The following is a 26,249-nucleotide window of genomic DNA, read 5'->3' on the forward strand; positions in this document are numbered from 1 at the left end:
GTGTGTCACTGGCTGAGCTTTCGCAGTCAGCGTTCCCCGGTGTGTCTCTGTGAGTCGCTGGCTGAGATTTCTCAGTCAGTGTCTGTGTGTGCGACTGGCTGAGATTTCTTAGTTCACGTCCCCCAGTGTGTCTCTGTGAGTCACTGGCTGATTTTTCAGTCAGTGTCTCCCAGTGTGTCTCTGTGAGTCACTGGCTGTCATTTCTCAGTCAGTGTCTCTGTGCGTCACTGGCTGAGATTTCTCAGTCAGCGTCCCGCAGTGTGTCTCTGTGAGTCACTGGCTGTCATTTCTCAGTCAGTGTCTCTGTGTGTCACTGGCTGAGATTTCTCAGTCAGTGTCTCCTTATGAGTCACTGGCTGAGCTTTCGCAGTCAGCGTTCCCCGGTGTGTCTCTGTGAGTCACTGGCTGAGATTTCTCAGTCAGTGTCGGTCTTCCTCTGTCGCTGACCTGTCTGTTAGCATCTCTTTCTCTCTCTGAGCCTCCCCCTATTATCTTCCTCCAAGTCCGTATCAGTGATACGCAGGGCGGTCCTTCCGCAGTTGGATTAGCCCGAATGGTTGCGCTGGAAGCGGTAATTCTTCGTTCAGTTCGGCGGCTCTAGAGCATTGGAACGGGCCAGAGGACAGCTCCCTCTGGAAAGTGTTGGAATAACTTATTATATTAGCGAAAGCTCCGGTATCCCAGTGAGGCCGGCACTCAGTTGCGAGGTTTCCTGGCGCCGGGAGCAAGCCCTGAGTTCTGTTGATCTGGAGCAGGAGCAGGGTTCGCTGGCGGAGTGCCGCCAACAACAACTTGCATTGATCCAGCGCCTTCTGAAACTTCCCGGGGGCCGGGAAGCTGCTGAGGAGGGGGTGCTGCATCTCCAGCACGCACCTTCCCGAGCCTTGCAAGCTCGACAGAGGCTGGGGATTTGCGGCACCGAGCCCGGAGGGTTAAACAGGGAGACCGCTGAGCTCTGCGGCAGGATCCTGGGATAGAGGGACCGCAGAGGAGAGAGAGAGACAGAAGGGGGAAGAGGTGTGACAGCGGGTGGCTCTCTGTTTCACCCCGGAGGTCCTCGGCACACTTCCCAAGTAAGTGCACTTCAACAGAGTTGCGCCGGGAGAAATGATAAAATGTGCAATTTTCTACCATTGTCTGCCAGAGCAGTCCAGGAGACGAAGATAATCCCAGTGCCCAGCTACAGGGGGGCTACTTACAGAACTCAGTTAGCCTTCCCGAAATTTGGGGCGGAGGGCTGGTGGAAAAACAAATGTATTGGACTGTGATGGAGTTGTGAAGAGGAGGGGTGTGTGGGTCATCATTTGCTTGGCACGGTGCGGTTATAATTATTTGTTGGGCTATATTGATTTCAGAATGCTGCGCTGTGCTTAGCAAGAGATGCTGAGGCAGCTGTACTTTCACACATCATGGGATTGTTGCACTTGCTACATTTCAGTAAACGCCGCCCCCGCCCCACAATGTGCTGGGAGAGAGATGTTAAGGTCTGGTGTTTCACGGGGCACCATTGCCCGCTTCAGACCTGGTGTATTGTGCCTGGTGCGTTATATTAAGCAGGATTCTGCTAATATGTAACTGTACAGGAATCGTGCTTGGTACTGAGCGATACTGGGTTGAATTCTGACAAAAGGGTCACTCTGGAACGAAGCATTGTGTCTGAGGCTCCTTCGACAGATGCTGCCAGACACGGCTGAGTTCTTTTGCTTCAGATTTCAGGCAATTCTTTCTATTTCCTGTTTTCTGTAGCGTTGCTTGCGGCGTGGAGTTTATCTTTATCGTGTTCCATGTGGCTGCCCCTGTCGCTGGGACAGGATTCCTGTACTGGCTCGTACTGAGGAGCAGAATACCTGTCTCCATTCTCGTGGGGGCTGTGTTGCAGGTGAGATTGTGTAGTTAAGAGTTCGTGCGGTGTGGCTGTCCTTTCTGTAACGGGGTGACGCTTCTCCTGTGGGTCGCCTGTATTCTGGAGATTCCCCCCGCCCTGTTTAGGAAGGCTGTCCCGGATTTGAGTTTTGGTTTTGGGTCAGGGGAAGGTTTTGTGTTCACGGGCACAAACCATTTGCTGGCAGACATCCCCTGCAGTCCGGCACAGCAGCGCCAAGTCGCAACGCTTGGCTTCCCAGGGATGCTCAGCAAAACCGTAACGTGTTAAATAACACACTTTAACCCTCATTCGCTGGATAACGCGTCGATTTGATGAATGAACAGGGTTCTCCCGGTCTAACCGCTCCACACAGTATTGGAACAAAAGAACAGGACTCGAAAGCATTTAGTTCCTGGCGTTTTTTTTATGGCTCATTGTGGTCACTAAGTTTAGGATCAAAGGTGGAAATCAATTCTATCCAACAGTGATTTTCTCTGCAGGCTTGAGCTGTATATTCATTTTCCAGGTCTGCTAAGCTAATTATCGCTAAGAAGGATGGGGGGGGGGGGGGTATGGGGGCATATGTAGTCTGCTGTGACCGATTGTAACTCTCTTTTATGAACTAAAAGATATTGGAAGAATCACGACAATGAGGACATATTGAACAGGCTGAGGTTATTTATTCAAGCACAGAGGAAAGGAGCGAATTATTCATCCACAGAACGCATTAGTGCAGAGAGTGGTTGATTAGCTGTGTTTGAGGGGAAGCAGGTACACGGTAAGAAGGACAGGGGAATGGGATATGTTGTGACTTAAGGGATACGAACACAGACATGGATCTGTTGAGTCAAACGACTTCATACCATTGGAGTGAACTAAAGCGTGCGAGCATTCAATCCAATTATTTCGGGGGCTCCTCGCTCGGGCATAACTCTGAATCCCGAAAGCCTTATCGAGTACAGCGTGCTCTTTGCTTCGCTCCATTTCAAATGCATTACAGATCAGAAGCCTTGCCACAAAATATCAAGAGCAGAATGTGCCTCTGAAGTTTTTTGTGGCCACAAGTACTAAATTGGTCCATACTGGAGCTGCCCTTTGTTTTTAAAAGGAAAGCTATCATAGAAATGTTGTTATCAATCTATTTAACCAATCATGTCTTCCATCAAAAGGCTATATGGTTCTAGTTTTGTCTCTGGTTGGATATTCCAGTCTTATTAACCCTCTCAGATCTAACTGCTGACTTTGTTCTTTTTACCATGATCTTAAACCGATGCATTACAATTACTGATGCACACTCAGACAGTAAGCTTATTAAGACTGTCATAATTTTGAGCCTTCCTATCAGATCCACCTTATAACCTTTTTAGTTCCAGAGGAAAGAAATGTCTAATTTCCCCTTGATCATCCCTCCGAACTGAAATGGTTCAATCCTGAGTGAGTGTTGTAGTGTCAGAGATACCATCTTTCAGATAAAATGTTAAAGAGAAACTCTGTCCACTTTTTCAGGTGGATGTAAACAATTCAATGCCATCATTTCAAATTATCGCTGCTGCTCTGGCCAATACCAATCTCCCATTCAACATTATAAATAGGTCATTCTCATGCTGCTTGTGGGAGCTTGTTGTCCACACATTGGCTGCCATGTTTCCTATACTACTGCAGGACAAAACTTGAATAGTTCTTTGTTGGGTAAAAAACAAGTTGTGATGTCCTGAGTTATGAAAGGTACAATGTTATCTCAAGTCTTTTTTTGCTTTCAACACATTAGAAATATGTGAAAGAAATGACCCAATGTCACATTTGCTTCATGTTGCAATTTAACTGCATTGGTCCAAGTATGCAATAAGGTTTGGACGCCACAGTCAGAGCAGTGACAAAGTACGCTAATGTTTAAGAAGAGGTGTGAAATGGAAATGGCAGCAGAATAAAGACCCAATTCTCACTAAAAACAGCCACATTAGTCCAGGTAGTACAACCTGTTGAGATCTGAAACTCGCATTTTTCTGAATCGAAGCAATATGCTAAGAACTGGACAGTAATTTAAGAGCACACTAAATCTTTTTAATTTTATTTACATTTTCTAAGTCCTGTATTGCTTTTTGTCATTCCTTTCTTTTTTTGTTGTTTTTGTTATTTACATTTCAACACTATGTAAAGGATGAAATTACCATAGACAAGGCCATTTATACAAAACCAATGAATAATATTGGCATTTCACACAAGCTTACCTTCTACCCTTTTATACTAACATGCTGAGTGAGGAAAATATAATCTGCTTAAATGCGCACACCAATTACATCGTGTTTACTATATACTAATGTTGGCATTAAGTCCTACCAATAGTTGTATAGGTTTATAAAAATGCTAAGGTTGAAGTGAAAAACATCAGCATTCTCATTCAAAGTGTTTATTGAAAGCAATGTGGATTGTTGTGATAATGATAAAATATTGAATATCAATTTTTAAAATTCTATCATCTGTCTTTTAATACTTGAGCTTTCATGAACTGAAATAGTTTTATAATAGAGAAAAAACTGACTTAAAATTGCCACAGCCTTATCTGACCACCACAGATTAACCAACCTTTGTTAAACAAACAAGAAATAACCAATGTCATCTAAACTAAAATTCATTTTCATTGAAAGGTAGTGAAACTAGTCCAACCAATCAGGCATGAAGAAACCTCATCTCCTATTATGCTTTATATTTGAATGGTAAGTTTCACATATTGGAAGTGAACAACATTGCCTCCAGCTACCAGGCATGCAAACAATGAGCTCAGACATCAAAATATACAAATCAGCCCGTATTTCAGGAAAACGTTCTTGACTGAACAGAGGGGAGGGACTGTGACTGAACCAGCAGGAGATGGTGCTTTCCAGCAAGACCAGACAAAGATAACAAAGTGTGAAGCTGGATGAACACAGCAGGCCAAGCAGCATCTCAGGAGCACAAAAGCTGGCGTTTCGGGCCTGGACCCTTCATCAGAGAAACCAGGCAAGTTTCTTTCCATCAAGGGCATTACAGAACCATTTGGGTGTTTCCCCAACAGTCAATTCATGGTCATCATTAGACGCTTAAATCCAGATATTTATTAGATTCAAATTCAGCCATATATTAGGGTCAGATTCGAACCTGGGTCCCCAGAACATTCCCTGGGTATCTGGAGTAAGAGGCCAGTGATAGTACCACAAGACCTCCTCTGGTTATAGCGCACTGAAGAGGTCGAAAGGGAAGGTAACTGATTCATCCTTCTTCACCTGCTCATTACAGGGATATGCGTTTGTACTTGTGAATAGTGCTGAGGAAGTGTTTTACTGTCAGAGATGTGACCTTTCAAATGAAGTATTAAAATGTTTAATGGATGTAGAAGTTCCCATGTTCAGATCCATGCAGAGCAGGACATTCTCCAGGTTGCCTGTGCAATACCTTAAAGATAAGTTAACTGGTCATTTACCTTAATAAAATGTGAGGCTGGATGAACACAGCAGGCCAAGCAGCATCTCAGGAGCACGAAAGCTGACATTTCGGGCCTAGACCCTTCATCAGATGATGAAGGGTCTAGGCCCGAAACGTCAGCTTTTGTGCTCCTGAGATGCTGCTTGGCCTGCTGTGTTCATCCAGCCTCACATTTTATTATCTTGGATTCTCCAGCATCTGCAGTTCCCATTATCTTTGGTCATTTACCTTATTGGAATTGTTAAAACAGAGTTCCAGACACACCCTCTCCAGGTAAGCTCTTTTTGCTCATCAAAGTAATAGCAACTAGTATCAACTATCTGTATAATAATTAGGATGTGGACCTACAGTCTCCTGGGTTTTTTTTCTCCATTATTCATTCACAGGATGAGGGAGTCGCTGGCTAGGCAGAATTTATTGCTCATCCCTAATTGCCCAGAGGGCAGTTCAGCATCAACCACATTGCTGTGGGTCTGGAGTCACATGTAGGCCAGGCAAGGATGGCAGATTTCCTTCCCGAAAGGACATCGGTGAACCAGATGGGTTTTCCCAAAAACTGACAATGGATTCATGGTCATCATTAGATCCTTAATTCCACCATCTGCCATGGTGGGATTCAAACTCAGGTCCCCAGAACATTATCTGTCTCTGGATTAACAGTCCAGCAATAATACCACTAGGCCATCACTTCCCCCAAAGGTTAGCAGACAGATACTTGCTAATTATCAATTGCAATGAATCAGAGTTGGGGAAAGAAAATACTCTACAATTGATAATACTCATTTAATTACATTCAGTTCAGTCGAGCGCCGTTTCACCCCTTAAATGTTCTTTGGACTAAGCCTACGCAATGATCAATTGCTAAGAACATGAAAAATCTACAACATTTAGAACTTTAAAGAATGAGAAGCATTTGTGTTGTATAAGTTAATGGTTCTGAAGAGGGTACTGTTCATGTTACATTGGCACTGTGATTTCCACAATGTTGGTAGAGACAAGGAGTAATAGTTTCTGGAGAGAACAGATGTATCAGTATCAGCTCCCCAAGGTGCAATTAATTATGCTTGACCAAATTTATGTGTGTATAGCAATTATACAAAAATCTGTTTGTTGACCAAGAACAGTGCTGCTTCTGTAGATACTCCATGGTGTTTTATCCTCTAAAACTAATGACTAGATAGGCCCAGGTCAGAGCAAAAACAAAAGGGGCTTGGTGGCAGTAGAGTACCTGAAACAATCCTTCTGCTGCACAACAGTATGGTAGAAATGACAAATCCACAAGATATCAGGAATACACATCTGCACAAATAATGGTAGGTTCCAACATTACAAATCTGATACCCATACCAAGGGAGAGGAAATACAGAAAGCGAAGGAGGAATCCGGTGAGTTTATCACTTTAAGAGCATTATTACTTTAAGAGATGGCATATTACTTTGAGTAATGTCACTGGGGGCTGGCAATCCAGACCAATGCTTTGGGGTCATGGATTCAAATCTCTCCATGACATTTTGAAATGATTGTAAAAATTGGGGATAAAAAGAGCTGGCCTCAAGGCAACCATGCAACCTCTGTAGACTATCACATTTTAAAAACTGATTTTACTGTTGCACTTTAGTGAAGGAAATCTTCCATTCTTTTTCTGGTCAGGCCTACATGTGACACCAGACCCACAGCAATGTAGTTAACTCTCAATTGCGCTCCAGGCCATTAGGGGTGAGCCATAAATGTTTGCCAAGCCAGTGATTCACAACTCCAGCAACAAATTTTAAAATAGACACAATCAAGCAACAGTAGAAATATAATTATTGTCAAAGTAAGGCTGTAGCCACTGTGGAAGCAGCTAAAAGGCAAGCTCAAATCCTTCAGGCAAAAGTATGTGCAGGAGCTGGTAAGAAGTGCAGGCAGGAGTGTAACATTGGCATTTATTTTGAGAGGTCTTGAATATAAAAGCAGGGATATACTACTAAGACTTGGTAAGGCCACATTTGGAGTATTGTGTGCAGCTTCAGGCCCCATATCTCTGGATGGATGTATTGGCCCTGGAGCAGGTTCAAAAGAGGTTTAAGAGAATGGTCCCAGGAATAAGAAGCTTAACATATGAGGAACATTGGAAGACTCTGGGACTATACTCATGGGAATATAGAAGGATGACGGGGGGAATCTAATTGAAACTTACAGAATACTGAATGGCCTGGACAGGGTGGATGTTGGGAAGATGTTTCCTTTGGTAGGAGAGACTAGGACCTGAGGGCACAGCCTTACAGTAAAGGGAAGACCTTTTAGAATGGAGATAAGGAGAAAGTACTTCAGCCACAGAGTGGTGAATCTATGGAATTCACTGCCACAGAAGGCTGTGGAGGCCAGGTCATTGAGTACATTTAAGACTGAGGTAGATAGGTTCTTGATTATCATGGGGATCAAGGGTTATTAGATTAGATTCCCTACAGTGTGGAAACAGGCCCTTTGACCCAAAAAGCCCACACCGTCCCTTGAAGCATCTCACCCAGACCCATCCCCCTATAACACCCACACCCCTGAACACTACAGGCAATTTAGCATGGCCAATCCACCTAGCCTGCACATCTTTGGACTGTGGGAGGAAACCCACACAGACACGGCGAGAATGTGCAAACTCCGCACAGTCGCCCGAGGCTGGAATCGAACCTGGGTTCCTGGTGCTGTGAGGCTGCAGCACTAACCACTGAACCACCGTGCCACCCAGTATAGGGAGAAAGCAGGGAAATGGGGTTGAGGAACTTATCAGCCATGTTTGAATGGCGGAGCAGACTCAATGGGCTGAATGGCCTAATTTCTGCTGCTAGATCTTATGGAGTATGGCTTTGGAAAAGGAGGGAAAAACAGCCACACTTAGAAAATGCTTAGTAAAGGAAGCTTTGTGAGGAGAAACTGGAGTTCTGGAGTTAAAGTTAGAGATTCCTAAAGGAAAACAGAATAATTTTATTTAAAAAAAAGTACATCAACCAAGAGCGAAGGCAAGTGATTGTGAAAGAGAGATCTTGCCTTCCACAATGAGCATTACACAGAACAATGCTATAGGAAACAGTGCCCTCTGAGGCAGCGACTTCCAACAACATCAGTTTTTATTTGCTGCAAAAAAAGCTTTGATGTGGCACCTTCTCAAATGCTTTCTTGAAATCCAATTACAATAAATTCAACAACCCAAGTTCTTCCTCAAAGGACTCCAACAAATTCTATAAACATTATTTATCTTCTGAAAAACGGTGTTGACTATTCCTGATTACTGCATGGCCTGCGATAGCAACCTTAATAACAGTTTTAACATCTTTCTGATGACAGATGTTTGACCAATTGACCAGAAATGTCATGCTTTCTGGCTCCTTTGTTTTTTGATTGAAGGACTTATGTTCATAATTTTCTATTCTGATGGAAGCTTTTCCAAGTCTTGGAAATTTTGTAAAATTAAAACCAGTGCATCAACTATCTCTTCAGCCATTTCATGAATATAGCATTGCAAGCTTAAGGAATAGCAGATTATTAACAATGTTATGATAGCACATATTTAAAATGCCTTTACAGTAATAAGATTAAGCAGCACAGTAAGAAGAAAAATTAAAGGATGTGATATTTTCTAGCAACTTCAAGGGCAGTGAAGGTCTGCGCAGAATGCGAGATTGGATTTCATGGTGGTGACAGTTCTCAGGATAGAGCATTGCTTCAAAATTAAATACTAACAATGTAGTCGAGTAAATTAATCCATTGATTTGTAGCAGGCCTGATTGCAGATGAAGTTATTAACAGTCAATACTTCAAGGAGTATACAGGTTCTTTTGTAGAGGTCAAAAAAGCTATTGGTAATTACTTCAATTTGCAATGTGGCACATTTACACACATTGGACACTACATAACGCCTGTTTCAACTCTATAAAATAGGTGATGAATATTTTTTGCTTGTTCTTTTCACAGGGTAATGCCATGACCAATATAAGTGAACCAGCTCAGTTTAAAATTTAAACAAAGCCAGCGGTTAACTGACAATCATTGTTAGTTTGTGCATTCTCCATTAACGATCCTTTATCGGTCAGAGTTCACTTGCCAGTCATTCAATATTCTCTTCCCATACAGTACAAATTATTGGTTTTGCCATTGAATTGATATCCTTGCAAATTGTCTTAATGAGGGCAAGTCAACAAGCTTCGATGAAATGTGTATCTTTCAGCAATACAAGAGATTAAATGGGAGGCTTTACAGAGTCCAGGCACATGCATTTCTAGTCTGAGTTTTATTTCAACTTACTCATCACTAACCTCCCCATATTGATTATTTATTCACCGCGCACACATATTCTAAATATATAGACACATCCAGTTCTCACCCAGTTATCCTGGCATCAATCTATAATCATCCTCTATTCCCTCACTCCATTTGTTCTTAGGCAACCCTGCCAGTGATAAAAATATTTTTCTTTTTCTCAAATAAATTAATATATACAACTATTCAAAAGGTACAAACTAAAAATAGAAAATTCCACATATTATATTCCAGCTTCTTTTAGTGCCCCTTGGTGTTTCAAACATCTATTTTCAGTATTCATAGTTTCTTAAAATGTATCCCTTTACTGGAAAGAAATTAAATGACCAACTGCTGCTATCTACCCAAATCAATTTGAAGATTTCTCCATTTCCAGCATCTATTTTAAACTGTAAAATTGATCCTCAGACGTTTCTCATTCACACATTTAGTTGAATAAATTTTATCCCACTGTGATTTGTTATCAAAATAATACAGGCAGTTCTTGGTTGCCAATCGGTTCTGTTCTGCAGTCTGTTTGCAAGTTGATTTGTGCTCAAGTCAGAAAACAATGCAAGACTATAAATATAAAGGGGCCAGTCATAAGGACAGGAAACACTCATATATTGCATCTTTTAAATTATACCCCTATATGACATTGAATTCATAAGTATGAGCATTTATACTTCAAACATTTCTGAATCGGGTACCCCCCGTACTCAAAATGCATATTGCTACAGAATCCCTTCTTAGAATTTCTTCTTTGAATTTCTTCAACTTTTCACGAAAAGAAAATACCAAACTCCACTAACTCAATCAAAACGGATTCTGACCTGAATGTACATTTTAGCTACTCTCTGATCTTTTTAGCTTCCTGCAGTGAGAACGCATTTCCTTTCCTTTGCTGCAAAAAAGTCCTGCAATTAAGAAGCATCCTGTAAAAAAAAATTTCATATCCCTGGCGCTTCCTAATGATGGAAATTTCAAACCACAATGCTCCATTTTAAACATTTAAAAGTTTTGTTTGCCTGCATAATATCTTCACCTTTGGACTTTTCATAATTGAATTCAGTTCTTGCTGTTTTTTCTCTAATTAGTTTGTAGCAATTGCAAAGTCCCAGTTGAATGGACTTCTGCTTTTGGTGGCGTATCCTGTCTGTACGACATTTCTTGCACTTGAAAAGCCACAGTGTCTATCTTGCCTTCTATTCTGCATTTTTACAGTTTGTCTTCCCCTTCTTGTAACAATATTACAATCATAGAATCCCTACAGTGCACAACAAAGCCCTTCAGCCCATCACATCTGCACTGACTGTCTGAAGGGCATCCCACCAAGACCTAGCCCCCTACCCTATCCCCACATTTACCATGGCTAATCTAGCACATCACAGAGGAATTTAACATAGTGAATCCAATTAACCTGCACATCTTTGGACTGCAGGAGGAAACCGTAGCACCCAAAGGAAACCCACGCAGACACAGAGAACATGCAAATTCCACACAGATAGTCATCCAAGGCTGGAATTGAACGTAGGTCCCCTAGCACTATGAGGCAGTCATTGTGCATCTCCTCCCCGTACCGCAACAACTCACCTAGTCTCTCTATACAAGGTAGTCCTATTGTTCTGTGACTTATTGTAAATAATCGTGCCTACTTCCATTCAACTTGTTGTGATTTTTTCCTAGGGACATGTTTGCATCTGAACCTACTGTTGAAACTTACACTTTATTTCCTTGCTTTCCATATTTCTACTTCCCAATTCATTGGCCTAAAGCTCTTGCACTCATTCAGCACATTAAATCAGTTCCTGCTGGATTTTTAATGTTCACTTTGCTCCTTGACGAACCCTTTCTGATTTGACTTTAGTCTGCACTTTTGGCAGTTTCTTTTGGACCAATGGTCTAATTTAAATTATTAGAACTGATCTGTCCTTCATCAAACAAAATCTCTTCATTTCAACAGTACGGTCCTTATGGTTGTGAAACATTTGGTCATGAGAAGTACCTGACTCCTTGTTACTTGTTAACTGTCCCCAGGCCTTGTCACTCTTTAAGTCACTCCCCTTTACAATAAGCCATGCCTCTCACATTGAAACCAGTGTCTAATGCATTAACCCTCTTGAAATCTTGTATATTTCAATGAAAACAACTTCTGGTCTCCTAAACTCCAGAGTGTATTAGCTTATTGTCTTCAACTTTTAATCACAGGCTAACTGTTCCATCTCAGGAGTCAACCGAGACTTGTGTTGTCAGCAATTTAAGACACCTTACTCTCATTCCCATCATCTAAGTCATTAAATTTACTGTCTCTGTGATCATTTCTCTTAGAATCCCAGGATGTACTCCATCAGGTTCAGGAGATTTGTTAGTCCCATTAGTTTCTGAATACTTTTCTTCCGACCAATATTAATTAAGTTCTACATTCTTACCAACTACTTTGTTTCCCATTATTTGAACCATTTGAACCACACAATGCCATTAGGGAGAGAGTTCCAGGAATTTGATCCAATTCCACTGAAGGAACGCCAATATATTTCCAAGACAGGATAGTGAAAGCCTTAGAGGGGAATTGCAAATTGTGGTGTTCCCATGAATCTTCTGCCCCTGTCTTTCTAGATGGAGGTGGTTGAGCAGGTGGAAGCTGCTGTCTAAGGAGCTTGAAGGAATTTCTTTAATATATCTTATGGATGGTACACATTGTTGATGCTGACCTTCAATACAGGTGATTGTAGCTTTGGTGAAAGCCAAGTGGGTTGCTTTGTCCTGGATGGTGTCAAGCCTCTTCAGTGTTGCTGGGGCTGCATCCATCCACGCAAGTATTCCATCACACTCCTGACTCAGGTCTGGCAGATTATAGGCAGACTTTTGGGAATCCGGAAGTGAGTTAGTCACTACAAGATGTTCACACTGCACAAGTGCCAGCCAATGACCATCTCCACCTAAGAGAAGCTAACCATTATCCCACCCTGACAGTCAGTGATCATCAATGAATCATCAACTGTCAACATCCTGGGGGTGTTACCATTGGCCTCATAAATGCTGTGGCCACAAAAACAGGTCAGAGCTTAAGAATCCTGCTACGAGTAACTTGCATCCTGAAAACCTATTGTAATATTCAGGAATAGGTATGGAAGACAAGAAGCTTGTACAGATGTAAAGTCGTGATTATAGTATAAATTAACTCTGAGTAAACCATTGTGAAATTTTATTTTGCTAAAATTAGAAAATACAGGAACCTCATCCTCTGGTTTCATTTATCATAGTTAGATTTGGGTTGTTCCATAGTGTTTCACACGACCAGTTACTGAAGACAAGGTTCCAAGATGTAAGTGCTGTGAAAATAAGCAATGTTTGGGCTACTGAGCCCACTTGCTCCAGACCAGCCTCTTCCTTCTTTCTTCATTACCCTTTGGATCTTCTATCCTTACCTTTTTCTTCCTTTCCTCATCTTCTTCCAGTTGGAGAAGGTGGCACCTCGGAGGAGCAGGGCTTTTGGCAAGGCAGCAACAGCCTGGCCTGGAACAGAGCAAGGGACTCCTGGTCGTAGTAGGCCCCGAGCGGGGAATCTGGCGTTGGCGAGGTGGAAGCTGAAGTGGCGGTTCATGCAGAGCCGGGTCTCCTAGCGTCACCCTTGGCTGCAGTCATGGTAGGCCTGGAGTGGGGAGGCCTGGTTATTGGCATGGCAATGGCAGGGGAGCTTGGGAGTCCTGGGCGGGGGTGGTCAACTGTGGCATCGGCGAGATGATCCCAGCGGTGAAGAGGCGATGCCTGAAGAACCGCGTTGGTGGGTCCAGCAAAGGCAGCAGCAGGGCGATGGAGGAGGGGTGGAGGTGCTGGCATCGTTATTGAGTTGGTTCAAGGCTCATGGCAAAGGCGGTCGAACCGAGGTGGACACTTTCTCAGTTACATCTTTTCAAAATACCTACTCAAAATGGCGGCAGATTGTGGTGACAGTTGAAGGTTTTCACTGCATTATTCACTATGAGATGCAAGTGACAATGAACCACTCAATTCAATGACATTGAGTTTGAAGAATTGAGATGGCCCTCTGCAAAATGGAGTTGAAGGGCCAACAAATCACTGAACAATGATTCGCCCATTCAGGTATCATGTGAGGAGAGCCCCGCAATCAAAAGTCACAGTTTTAGCATGTAACTTTACCATCATGTGTTGTGTACTACGCTTTAAATATTAATTGGGTTCTGTGTAACTAGAAGTCACGTTTCCTTTAAACTGAACTATGCCTTTGCCCGTGTCAGAAACTGCAGCAGGTCATTACGTAGAGAGCTCTTTACGCCTGCATTTGGCTTCAGCTAGAATACTACATGTGTTCTTGTCATCAACAAATCAGCGACTTTTCTTCCATTTAAACTCAGCGAAGTTGTTGAATATTAAAACAAGCAAAGGGAACGGTATTAACAGCAGAAAATGCTGGATGTAATCAGCAAATTCAGGTAGCGTTTGTGGAGACAGAATCAGAGTTAACATTTCAGGTTGATGATCTCACATCTACTTTTCTGTTTCTTCGTAATTGGATTAGGAATTGGTTAGCAGGTCGGAATAAATGGGTCTTACTCTGAGCGAAAGGCAAGGCCGTATGGAGTAGTTCAGGGATCAGTACATAGGCTCAAGTTATCCACAATTTACATCAACAAATAAGTGATTCAAATATAAAATTTCCAAGTTTGCTGACTGCACAAGAACTAGATGGGATTGTGAGTAGTGAGAAGGATTTAAAAATGCTCCAAGGTAATTTACACAAGTTGAGTGACTGGGTTAATGAATGGCAGATGCAGTACAGTGTCACTTATTGTGAAGTGATTGATAGGAAAAGGACAATGTTAAGAGTATTATTGAAATAGTTATGGATCAGGAAATGTTGATGTACAAAGGAGACTGGGTGTACTTATAAACTTGAAAGCCACAGATTCCCTTCACTAAAGCTCATCACACCCCACGTCCTGCAAGGACTCCATCCCATTCTCCCAATTCCTACATTGTATCTGTCTGGATGACGCCACCTTCCAAACCAGTGAGGCTGACATGGCTTGCTTCTTCCATGACTGGTTTCCCGCCCTCTGTGTTTGGTAAGGCCCTCACCCACATCCGACCTATCACCCGTGCTTCTGCCCTTGTCCCTTCCCGTCACTTACAACAGCGTGATTGGGTTCCCATTGTCCTCACTTTTCATCCACTAGCCTCTGCATTCAAAGGATCCTACTCCTCCATTTCAGACAACTCCAGCAGAATACCACTACCAAGCACATCTTCCCCTCACTCCCCCGCCTGCATTTTGCAGGGATTGTTCCCTCTGGGACATCCTAGCCCATTCCTTGACCACCAACATCACCCCACCTTCCCCACAACACCTTCCCATGTAACCACAGAAGGTGCAATACCTGCCCCTTCACCTCCTCCTTGCTCACCAATCAAGGGCCTAAACAGTCATTCCAGGTGAAGCAGCATTTAACCTGTACCCCTTCCAATCTGGTGTATTGTATTTGCTGCAACTAATCTGGCCAACTCTGCACTGGAGAAACCAAACACAAACTGGGTGACCGTTCTGCGGAACACCTCAGGCCCATGCACAGGCATGACCCTGACCTTCCCGTAGCCTGTCATTTTAACACACCATCCTGCTCACATGCTCCTGTGTCTATCCATGCATGCTACAGTGCTCCAGTGAATCACAGTGAAAACTGGAGGAACAACATCTCATCTTCAGACTAGGCACTCTACAACCTTCTGGACTTAATATTGAGTTCAGCATCTTCAAATTGTGAACCACCTCCCATTTCTTCCCTTTCTTTTACCTTGTTACATTCTGTTATTATGCCATCTCTCCCCTCCCCCCACTCCAATGGGACGGTCTGTCCTTTCCAGTCTGGCAGTTAGACACACCAATGTTCTGCCATTCTCACATTCTAATCACTTAATCTGTCCTATCAACATCTTTTCTCCATCAGCAGTCTACACTCTGACACCCTTCCCAACTATAGCATAAATGCTGTCCCCTCTTCACTTCACTTAAGCTCTGATGAAGAGTCATCCAGACTTGAAGCATTCATCTGCTTTCTCTCCAAGGATGCTGCCTGACCCTCTGTGATCTCCAGTATTTGCTGTTTTCAGTACTTTTCTACTGGTCGCTAAAAACAAGGATGTATTTGCGGCAAACAATCATGAAGGCAAATGGTATGTTGGCCTTCATAGCATGAAGGCTGGAGTACAGGAGCCTTGCTGCACTTGTATGAGACAACCCTGGTCAGATAACACCTGGAGTATTTTGTGCTATTTTGTGTCTCCTTCCATAAGAAAAGTTATACAGTGTGGAGCTGGAGGAACAGGGTAGGTCAGGCAGCATCAGAGGAGCAGGAAAGACAACATTTTGGGTTTACCCCCTTCATCTAGACATACAAATATATTAAGACAAGAGAGCAACTAGAGAGACAGTAGAACCCCTTAAAGATCAATGAAGTTGTCTTCAAGTTGAATCTCAGGAGATGAGAGAGATATTAAATAAATAGTTCACATCAGTTTTTTTCTAATGAATGCCCCTACACTGTTTATACTCTTTAAGAGATTCAATTTCTCTCAGTTGTCTATATCTAATCTATTCTTGACTGGAACTTCAATATTTTTATTCATCCATTGTTCCTAATCTTTCCAACCTTGCTTTTCACTCTCACAGGAACAAAATGCTTCTAAACTCTTATTATCAAAAAAAATCAAACGCTTACCTAAACAAATAAAGAAGTGACTCCTCCTCAAATAATCCAACATTCAGCTTTCAATCTCTGGATATAAAAAACTCTCTCCAGAGCCATAAACATAAGGCCTCTCCACAAGCTCCATATATAAACAAACAATCTCTCCTTTGTGTATTTTTTACATAAATTATATTGAAAAATTGTTCTGCAGATTGTGTTAATCAAGTTTCAAACTCCGTTGGGAACAAAATTTAGTTGACAAATGTACTTCGCGATCTTAAAAATATCTCTCCTTTGCAATTTTGTTTTGGTTTTATTTTATTTTTAAATGTATATATTTAGAAATATAAAAGATAAAGAGAAAAAAGACTCGAAAGATAACCAAAGGGTTTGTACAAATACATTAAGAGCAATAGAGCAACGAGGGAGAGAGTAGCAACCCTTAAAGATCAATGAGGCTGCGTTTGTATTGAACGTCAGAAGAAGGGTGAGACATTAAATGAATATTTCACATCAGTTTTTACTGTTGAGAAATGAATGGTAGATACAAATAAAATAACCCTTCACACTGTTTCAAGAAGATTAAGGAATTCTTCCAGTGTCTTGGTCAATATTCATCATTAATCAACATTGCAAGAACCCAATCACTACTATCTATTATCCAATATCCATTATTGAATCACGACTGTGTTGCTGCTTGTGGGTACCTTCTGTGCATATATTGGTTACATTCGATTATTTCTAAAATACTCAACAAACTGCAAAGAGCTTTGGTACTTCCTGACCTTGTAAAAGCTTCTACAAAATGTTTTAGCTCCAGGACTCTCCTCATTTAAGCAATGTAATCAGTAAAATGTTCTCTTTCTCAACATTGACAGCCATGTCTTCAGCTGCTTTGGCTCTAATTTCTGGAGATCCTACCCTTACCTTTCCATTTCTCTATGTCTCCTTTCTCTTTTAAGACATGACTTAAAAGCTACCTTTTTGACCAAACACTTGGTCATCTACCTTAACTCCATGGCTTGATGACCATGGCTTGATGACAGAAGTTGTTCAAAAATAGTCATGTGAAAATCATTTGGACATTTTACTATGTTAGATTAATTATATAAATGCAGTTATCCTATTTGATAAATTACCAGACACTCAGCTTGACTTGCTTTTATTTCTTCAGAATATGTGGGTGTCACTAGCGAGGCCAGCATTCATTGTCCAACCCTAACTGCGAAGAAGGCAGTTAGCAATGAATCACGTTGCTGTGAGTCTGAGTCTGAAGTCACTAGTCAGCCAGACCAGGTAAGGATGGTAGATTTCCTTCCCTAAAGGGCAGTAGTGAGCCAGATGGGTTTTTACAAGAATTAACAGTGGTTGCATAGCCACCATTATGTGGACTTATAATTCCAGATCTTTATTAAATTCAAACCTCACCGTCTGCCTTGGTGATATTTGAACTCATGACCCTCAAAAACCTTGACCTCTGAAATCTAATGAGAGGGTCTGTTTAAGTCTGATAAAATGGTGGGGACAGTTATTTGATATGACATTATCAGAAACCACTGGCATCGTAAAAATGAGGATTCATTCGATATTGATGAAAAAACTATACAGGTGAAGTTAAGGAATATATCAACATTGAATCTATAGAGGAGTAAATTGATTACAGTCTTCATCTATCCTTCCAGAGTTTCTGTACTGTCTAGCTCCTGAGGGCCGGTCTCGACAAAAAAGAATAAGGGAGAGAGCTATTATAATGTTCCTATGAAACGTGAATCTTAAATAAGGACTTTATCATGAGGCAACGTATCTATTTAAAAAGCTGCTTTCTTTACTTGGGTATATTTAAAGGATAGATAGATAGCAATTTATAACTGTAGGGGATTCAATTGTAAGGGGAATAGGTAGGCATTTTCGTGGCTGACAAAAACTGATAGATACTTGAGTTGGAGAGGAATTAAGGGGAAAGGGCAGGAAAGTGGATTTGGGAGTGTCAGATCAGCCATGATCATTTTAAATCTAGGAGGGGCCAAATGGCCTACTCTTGTTCCTATTTCTTACCTTCTTACGATAAAATGCTGAATTATAACAGGCAGATATAAAGGTAATAGTTTATTCCTTGAAACAAACTGAACCCAATTTAGGCAACCCTACTTTTCACCTCAGGATTAAATACCTTCAGACTAAACTGTAAATATAAAGAAGACACCAAACAAAACTCAACAAAATTCATATTTATAATTCAAGGCTTGACTTTATGTATGGATCTCTGCCTGTAAATATCGCACAGAATGAGACATTTTGAGTCTATTAAATAAGGATTGGCCAATCTCTTCACACAGCAAGGGGCAGAATCTCAATTCTGTTCTCACATGGTGGGTTGATGAGAGCAAATTTCAGAAAAATCAGCTCTGACACAAACAGTGAAACTGAAGCATTGAAACAGCGACTTGCAACCAGCAAAACAATTCCAAAACAGTAAATTGAAAACTTAAATGAGTAGCTCATAAAAAAGCCCAGGAAAATAAAAAGCCAGTTAGCAATAATTCATATTTTTGGCTACACTCGAACTTTTTTCTCCTTAGTTCCCAACTTGCCATTATTGGTCAGTGCATTGAGTATAGGAGTTTGGAGGTCATCTTGACATTGGTTAGGCCATGTTTGGAATACTGTGTCCGGTTCTGGCATTTCTACTATAGGAAAAGTGTTGTTAAACTTGAAAAGCTGCAGAAGAATGTTACATGGACTTTTCCAGGGTGGGAGAGTTAGAGCTATGGGGAGAAGCCGAATAGGCCAGAGGTATTTTCCCTGGAGTGTCGGAGGCTGAGGGGTGACCTTACAGAGGTATACAAAATCATGAGCAACTTGGATTGGGTAGGGGTAGGGGAGTCCAAAACCAAAGAATGTAGGTTTAACGTGAGAGGGGAAAGATTTAAAAGGGACCTAAGGGACGACGTTTTCACACAGAGGAAGTGGTGGTGGTGAGTACAATTACAACATTTAAAAGGAATCTGGATAGGTTTTTGAATAGAAAGGGTTTAGAGGGATATGGGCCAAATGCTGGCAAAAAGGGCTAATTAATTTAAGATATCTGATCAGCGTGGAGGAGTTAGCCCGAAAGATCAGTTTCCATGCTTTAAACTCATTGTCTCTATGTATAACAATCGGACTCTCTCGCTCCTTCCCACCCACCCAACCTCTACTTCCCTTCCCTACCATACACACACACTCTTTGGTCACCCTCTCAACACACCCCTCCCCCAACACTCTCAGGCCCACCCCAAGACTCAGGTTCTCCTCACCCTGTTCCTGTGCCCCACCCCAGGTTCACACGCATACTTTCCTTCCCTCCCTTAGATACTCCCACCCACCTTCCCTCCTCCCTCACACGCTCTCATTCCCTTTCTTCCCTCCACACATTCTCCCTCTCCTTCCCTCTCAAATTCTCTCTTAAACATATGAGTGAGGAAGAAGAGCAAGCTTCTTGGGCCTTCAAGCCTTCTCTGCCATTCAATCAGATCATGGTTGATTTGATTTTAAATTCAAAACTCCATTCTTGCATGTTCTCAATAATCATTCAGCCCCTTGGTAATCAACAACCTATCTATCTCTGCTTTAAACATATTTGAAGATTCTGCATCCGTTGCCTTTTTGGGAAGGAAATTTCAAGGACTCACAATTCTCTGAGAGAAAATAATGTATCCTTGTCTTTGTTTTAAATGGGGGACACCTTATTTTTAAACTATAGCCTATAAACTATGACAGCATTTTGGACAAATTCTTAAAGCACCCATTCATAGCCTTGACAGACCACATTCTGGTCACTAGGCTACTTACTGAACAAGCTGTGTTAAATACTTCAGCAGAAAAATAATAATATTTCACAGAGATTCTAATCTGACTGCAAATGCTTTGCAGTTCTTTGCCAGTTTATTTTAACATTGTCAAGAAAGGATCAGATAAATAATTCAGAATTAATTGGACTCTCATATAAGTGGAAGTATGTGAAAGGCATTCTATTGCTTGTTTTAACCAATTTCATTTTCAGCTGCAAACAAAGCTTTAACCATTCTGTTATCTGCCCTCCATCCCTCACATGTCCTCATCCATAATAACCTTAGGGAGGGAATGTCTAGATTTTGCCCCAACAGCAGTAAAGGAATGGTCATATATTTCCAAGTCAGAATTGTGAGTGGATCAGAGGAGAACTTGCAGGTGCTGATGTTTCCATTGTATCTGCTACCCATGTCATTCCAGCTGTTAGGGATCACTGCAATGGAAGGTGCTGTCTGAGGATCTTTGGTGACATGTTACAGTGCATCTTGTAGATATTACTCACTGCTGCTTTAGTGGATCAGTAGCCAAAGGAGCAGATGCTTGTGAATGCAGTGCCGATCAGGCAGGCTGCTTTGTCCAGGATTGAGTCAAGATTCTTGAGTGTTTGTTGGAGCTGCATTCATCCAGGCAAGTGGGGAGTATCCCAACACACTCCTGACTTGCTCTTTGTAGATGTTTGACAGGCTTTGGGGAGTCAGGAGGTGAGATACTTGCTGCAGTATTCCTAGCCTCTAGGAGGGTGGTTAACTCACTTGGCTGGATGGCTGGTCTATGATGCAGTGTTATGCCAACAGCATGGGTTCACGTCCAATGAAGGCTGAGGTTACTGTGAAGGCCTTGCCTACTCAATTTCACCTGGATGTGTGGTGTCAGGTTAAAATTACCATCAGTCATCCCTCTGGGACCATGGCAACAAAAACACTATTTATGGACCAGTCTAGTTCAATTTCTGGCCATTTGTAGTCCCAGGATGTTGTTAGTGAAAGATTCAGTGATGGTAATATCAAGAGGGCAGTAGTTCTGCTCTGAGCCTACAATCCACTGACCGTCCCCACTCTGCTCCCAGCCTACAGCCCACTGACCGTCCCCGCTCTGCTGCCAGCCTCCAGCCCACTGACCGTCCCCACTGCTCCGCTCTGAGCCTCCAGTCCACTCAACATCAGAGCAGACACCATGAAGGGGAAACAGGGGAAAAAAAGTAAAAAATAACCGGAAATAAACAGAAGGAGTGGAGGAGCTCTGGTTGAAGCGTCTTACTCCACCACCATCTTGACCGGACTATATACGAATTTGCCCTACTCACATTAATGGGATCCATCCCATGCTCAAAATTACCTTTTGAAATGGAGCAGTCAAACAAGCTCCCTATATTCTATTATTAACTATTGCATATGTACCTTCACTGGTCAACAAATATATTGGAATTCTTATTGTTCTACGCACTTATAAGTTGGTCTTATCAGCAACATTTGTAAGTAGGTCCTCAGTGTTTACTGACCACACAAGCTTAATGTCAAAATAGAGTTGTCTTGTGAGATAGTGGCTGCCTTGATGAGAACATTTGTCACTGCACTTCAGATAAACTCATGAATACATCCAAGATTGCCACTTTCAGTATATTTTCATATATCTGAAAAATTTCAGCAATAGTTTAACATTGCTGCTATGCAGTAACAATGTGGATGGTATTTTCCAATGATACAATGTTGCTTACCAATCCAAAAAGATATTATGTTTACCTTAAAATCGATTAATGTGGTACATGAATTTCAGTGTCAATGTGATGCCAGGCATATAAGGCCGCACATTCTGTTGACAGACCATATTCAATCAGCCCATGTTTCCAAAACTCAATGTAGAGCCCAACATTGAGGAGCACTTGCGAAATGATCCTGAGTATGCTAAGAATAACGCCGATAATCAATTTAAGAATATCAGTCAGGCTTGTGATATTGTTCACTTAAACCAGAAGCCACATATAGTCATACGCAGGGTTCTGGTTTCTGGAGGAGGAAAAAAAAAATCCAGGTGTTGCACCTTTTCTAACTTATACAGTAACATAGGATACCTGGACTTCAGGAGTTAAGACATGAGGAGAGATTATATTGTTTTCTCTAGTATTTGGAAGGTTAAGGGTGATCTAATTGAAGTCTGAATGATTTTAAAAGGAAAAGACAGCTAAAGATAAATCATTTCTCTTGTCGAAGATTCTAGAACAGAGTTCCTCCAGAGTTTTCCTGCAATTTCTCATCTTGTCTCTGATTCCAAGCATCAGCATTTCTTTGTTTTTATTTGTTTTGTTTCGGTAATCTTTTGTTAAGCAAAGGTTGTAAGTGATGTGGGACAAATGTAGGAATGTGGAGTTGCAACACCCATGATCTCATTAAACTGCAAAACAGGCTCAAAGGACTGATTAGCATAGTGCTATTCCCATGTTCCTATGATCCCTGATGCATCCTCCAAGACATTCTGTCTATTCTTGCCTTAGCTTAATACAATTAAGATGTTGGGAGACAAGTCTGTCTGGCTACATTTTTCGTAGCTACGCTTCAATCAATCAAGTCTACTTGCCACATGTCAGCACAACTTTTTTCATACAAACTTTGAATTATGGTATTAATATGTCTATCCTCATGAGTGCAAGACAGAAAGTATGTTGTCTGTTTTCCAGAACACTCAATCTACGCTGAACAAAGCTCAATTATGAATAAAATCTCTCTGCAGAAATGAAAAATAATTGCAGGCCAATGGGAGAAGAGAAATGTCTTTTTTGCACTTGTGCATGGGATATAGGTGTTACTAGCAAGTCTGTCTCTTAGTGCTCATCCGTAATTATCCTTGAAAAGATGGTGCTGTTGAGCCACTTCTTTGCACCACTGCAAGCAGAATGGTGCAGGTACTCCTACAGTTCAGTAAGGAGTTCCCAGGCTTTGAGCTTCACAATGATAAAAGTACAACGATATATTTCCAAATCGGAATGCCCCCGTACCCACCGGCTCATGTTATTGATACTCAGTTCCTCCGTTTTCAGAAATATTTGTTGCGCTCATCTGTGACATACACTTTGCATATGCAACACTTTCAAGTGTGACAATCTCCCGCATGATGAGCTGTGGCTGTGATAAATCTGACAGGAAGCACATTCTACTGAAAGTTTAAACTGAAGGTTTGAGAAAACAGCATTGGGAGATAGAGTTTGCATCAGTCACAGTTTTTGCTAAGATAACATGGTGTGAAGCTGGATGAACTCAGCAGGCCAAGCAGCGTCAGAGGAGCAGGAAAGCTTGACGTTTCGGGTGGGGACCCTTCTTCAGAAAATTTTCTGAAGAAGGGTCCCGACCTGAAACGTTAAGCTTTCCTGCTCTTCTGATGCTGCTTGGCCTGCCGTGTTCATCCAGCTTCACACTGTGTTATCTCAGATTCTCCAGCATCGGCAGTTCCTACCATCTCTGTAACAATTTTTGCTAATTTAGGTTTTGCAAAAACTAATTTAGTTTGTGCATTTAGTTCTCACACAAAAATGTCTTTTTGATATATTGTATCCTACTTTTTGAAATCAGCTCAATTTTAGTGCCTATTTAGCCAATGAGGAGGTTACTGATACATCGGTATAACTGTAGGAAACAGTCATCTTTCCAAGTACTCTTCATCACATTCTTATTTATATTTATTTAATCGCAGCATTATAACTGTGATGGTTGTTCATACAATTCTCTCTTTAATCTTCCATGTTTTAAATTAACAATCTCTTTATATTCTTATTACTTTCTATGTAACTGATGAGTAATTCCACAGCAGTAAAATGAAGGGCTTCAAAAACCAGCTCCACACCTTGTTATCTTTTTGTGTGTTTTTTTTTAAATATTGCCATGCATCATTCATCCCTCTCTAATCATTAGCCACATACTTGGGTACTTGGGTCAAAAACATTTGTGCCCCACTCTGTCAGTAGAAATGTGAGAAAATCATCTCTAATATGACTGATAACTATTAACTAAGCAGGCAATTTTCACAAGAATACATCATACTGTGAACTGACACATATCTGGAGGTGCGCTGTAACTCTAAGCTACTTTGAGGGAAGAAGCAGAAGCACAGCAACAGCCCAACAAAACAGCTCAATCTTTCCTTTCTACCCTGACTGAAATCAGTGGGGATTCTGGTGAAAACAACTAACTCCTTTTTGAATTGATATCCTATATTTGATATATGAGCCCAATTTGGCATTATCATTTGCAACAGAATTTCCTGGTGTAGCCTGGTATCAGGCCCTGTTGGTCATTTCCTTTTTTATTCATTCATGAAATGAGAGTGTCATTGGCTGGGTTAGCATTTATTGTCCATCCCTACTTGCCCAGTGGGCCGTTAAGAATCAACCACTGGAGTCACGTGCAGACCAGACCAGATGGGGATGACAGTTTCCTTCCCCAAAGGACATATACTCCTGAAATTGAGAATATGGGGAGTTGGAGTAGATGGAAATTCTGAGCATGCTCCAATCTCAAAAGGTTTAAGGACCACGGAAAAGATTGTGGAATCCTGGCTGAGGTAAGACCTGTGGCCACTCAGCTAATTAACTTCCCAGCTCTGTCACAATTTCATGGTCAGTGGAGTGAGGCCAACGAGGGCAGTTTAAGAAACTTGACAGGTAACACTGTTTCAGTCTTGAATAAAGGATGCCTTACATATTGGTCCTAATTTCAACTGGAAGTACTAAGGTTTATTCCACCCCATTATTGGGTTTTCGATCCATATGACCACAGCTCTTCAGATCTCATGCAGTTTCATGATCAATGAAACATCTCCTTAGGTTTATTTCCTGCTGTGTTTGGCAGGGATGAAGGTTAGAGTTAGGTTTAGCGGCTGGATAGAGTTAATTCGTGTGTCAGATTAGGATTGGTTGGTAAAGTTAGAGTTAAGCAGTAAATTGAGGGTAGGCTGCAAAATTAGGGTTAGACAATAAAATAGGGGTCAGGTGTTGGGCTTAGGGTTGGGATCAGAGTTCTGTCCACCCTTGCCCCTTATCCAATTCCCCTTCTACACTGATACCTGTCAGCCCGGCCCCAGAGACACCACTTTTTTTGATTCCCTTGCATCCAGTCCCAGTGACAAATACTGTTGGGAATTAGATGCAGTCCCAGTTGTAGCCACAACTCCCAGTGACACTGTTGGGACTAGAAAGCCAACAGACAGCCAAAGGCCAGCAGCTCTTGGAAGTTGAGCTCCTTCCCATTTGCGGCTGGAGATTATTGACCATGGGACTGGACAGTAGCCAAAGACGTGCTGCCATCCATAGTTAGTAGGAACTGCAGATGCTGGAGAATCTGAGATAACAAGGTGTAGAGCTGGAAAACTCGTTCTGAAGAAGGGTCCAGACCCGAAATGTCAGCCTTCCTGCTCTTCTGATGCTGCTTGGCCTGTTGTGTTCATCCAGCTCTGCACCTTGTTATCTGCCATCCATACTACCTGCTCGGTGGATGTAAAATCCAAAGCACAGAGACTATTCTTTGATTCCTAGAGATTTCAGAACAATCCTGGAAAATTGGCATCCTGATGCATGAAAGAGGAACTCTGACAAATGTGTTGAAAGTATTGGAGTATGTGAGTGAATGAATGACATTTGATTGTTATCACAGTTCTTGATTTTAGAAAGGTTTTGGCAACGTCTGGATTAATTAAATCAAGGTGAAGTGACAAGTCAGATGGAAGTTTAATTCAAAAGCAAATGTTAAATTAGTAGGGCTGGCTCTATGCATTTAAAAATGTTTTTACAAGAGGTTCTATGAATTTCTGACTCATAATTTTCCCCCTTATAAATTCTGACAGAACAAGCTTTTAATCCAATTGCCAGGATATTCATTCCCTTGGAACATTCTGGAATTTGTATATAGAATGATATGATCTCACTTGTGTATTTTCCCATCTTATTCGGTGATTTATGTATTTTTATTCTGTGAAACAGCATGATACACCCAAAGCAAAAATGTCCCCAATTACTTTCAGACAAGTTTCGCTTAACCTGATTGATCAACATTAATGATGACCCGAGGGACACTATTACAGTTTCAGCATTTGGATACCTTTCCTGTTAATTCCCTTGCTCTGTATCTGTTGCC

The 26,249-nt window shown here is 41.6% G+C and overlaps 1 protein-coding gene across 11 annotated transcripts in view; it reads left to right on the top strand.

Annotated features, from left to right (window-relative positions):
• Nucleotides 1–307: 307 nt before the first annotated feature.
• Nucleotides 308–26,249, top strand: part of syt12 (synaptotagmin XII) — a 218,333-nt gene continuing 192,391 nt past the window's right edge. For 5 of the 11 annotated variants that reach the window (XM_059651898.1, XM_048545951.2, XM_048545959.2 and 2 more), the window contains exon 1: nucleotides 308–1,073. The gene's annotated coding sequence lies outside the window, so the exon portion shown is untranslated. The other 6 variants (XM_059651897.1, XM_059651899.1, XM_048545954.2 and 3 more) reach the window with 4 other exon arrangements.

Source organism: Stegostoma tigrinum, chromosome 17, assembly GCF_030684315.1.
Source record: "Stegostoma tigrinum isolate sSteTig4 chromosome 17, sSteTig4.hap1, whole genome shotgun sequence".
Classification (NCBI taxonomy): domain Eukaryota; kingdom Metazoa; phylum Chordata; class Chondrichthyes; order Orectolobiformes; family Stegostomatidae; genus Stegostoma; species Stegostoma tigrinum.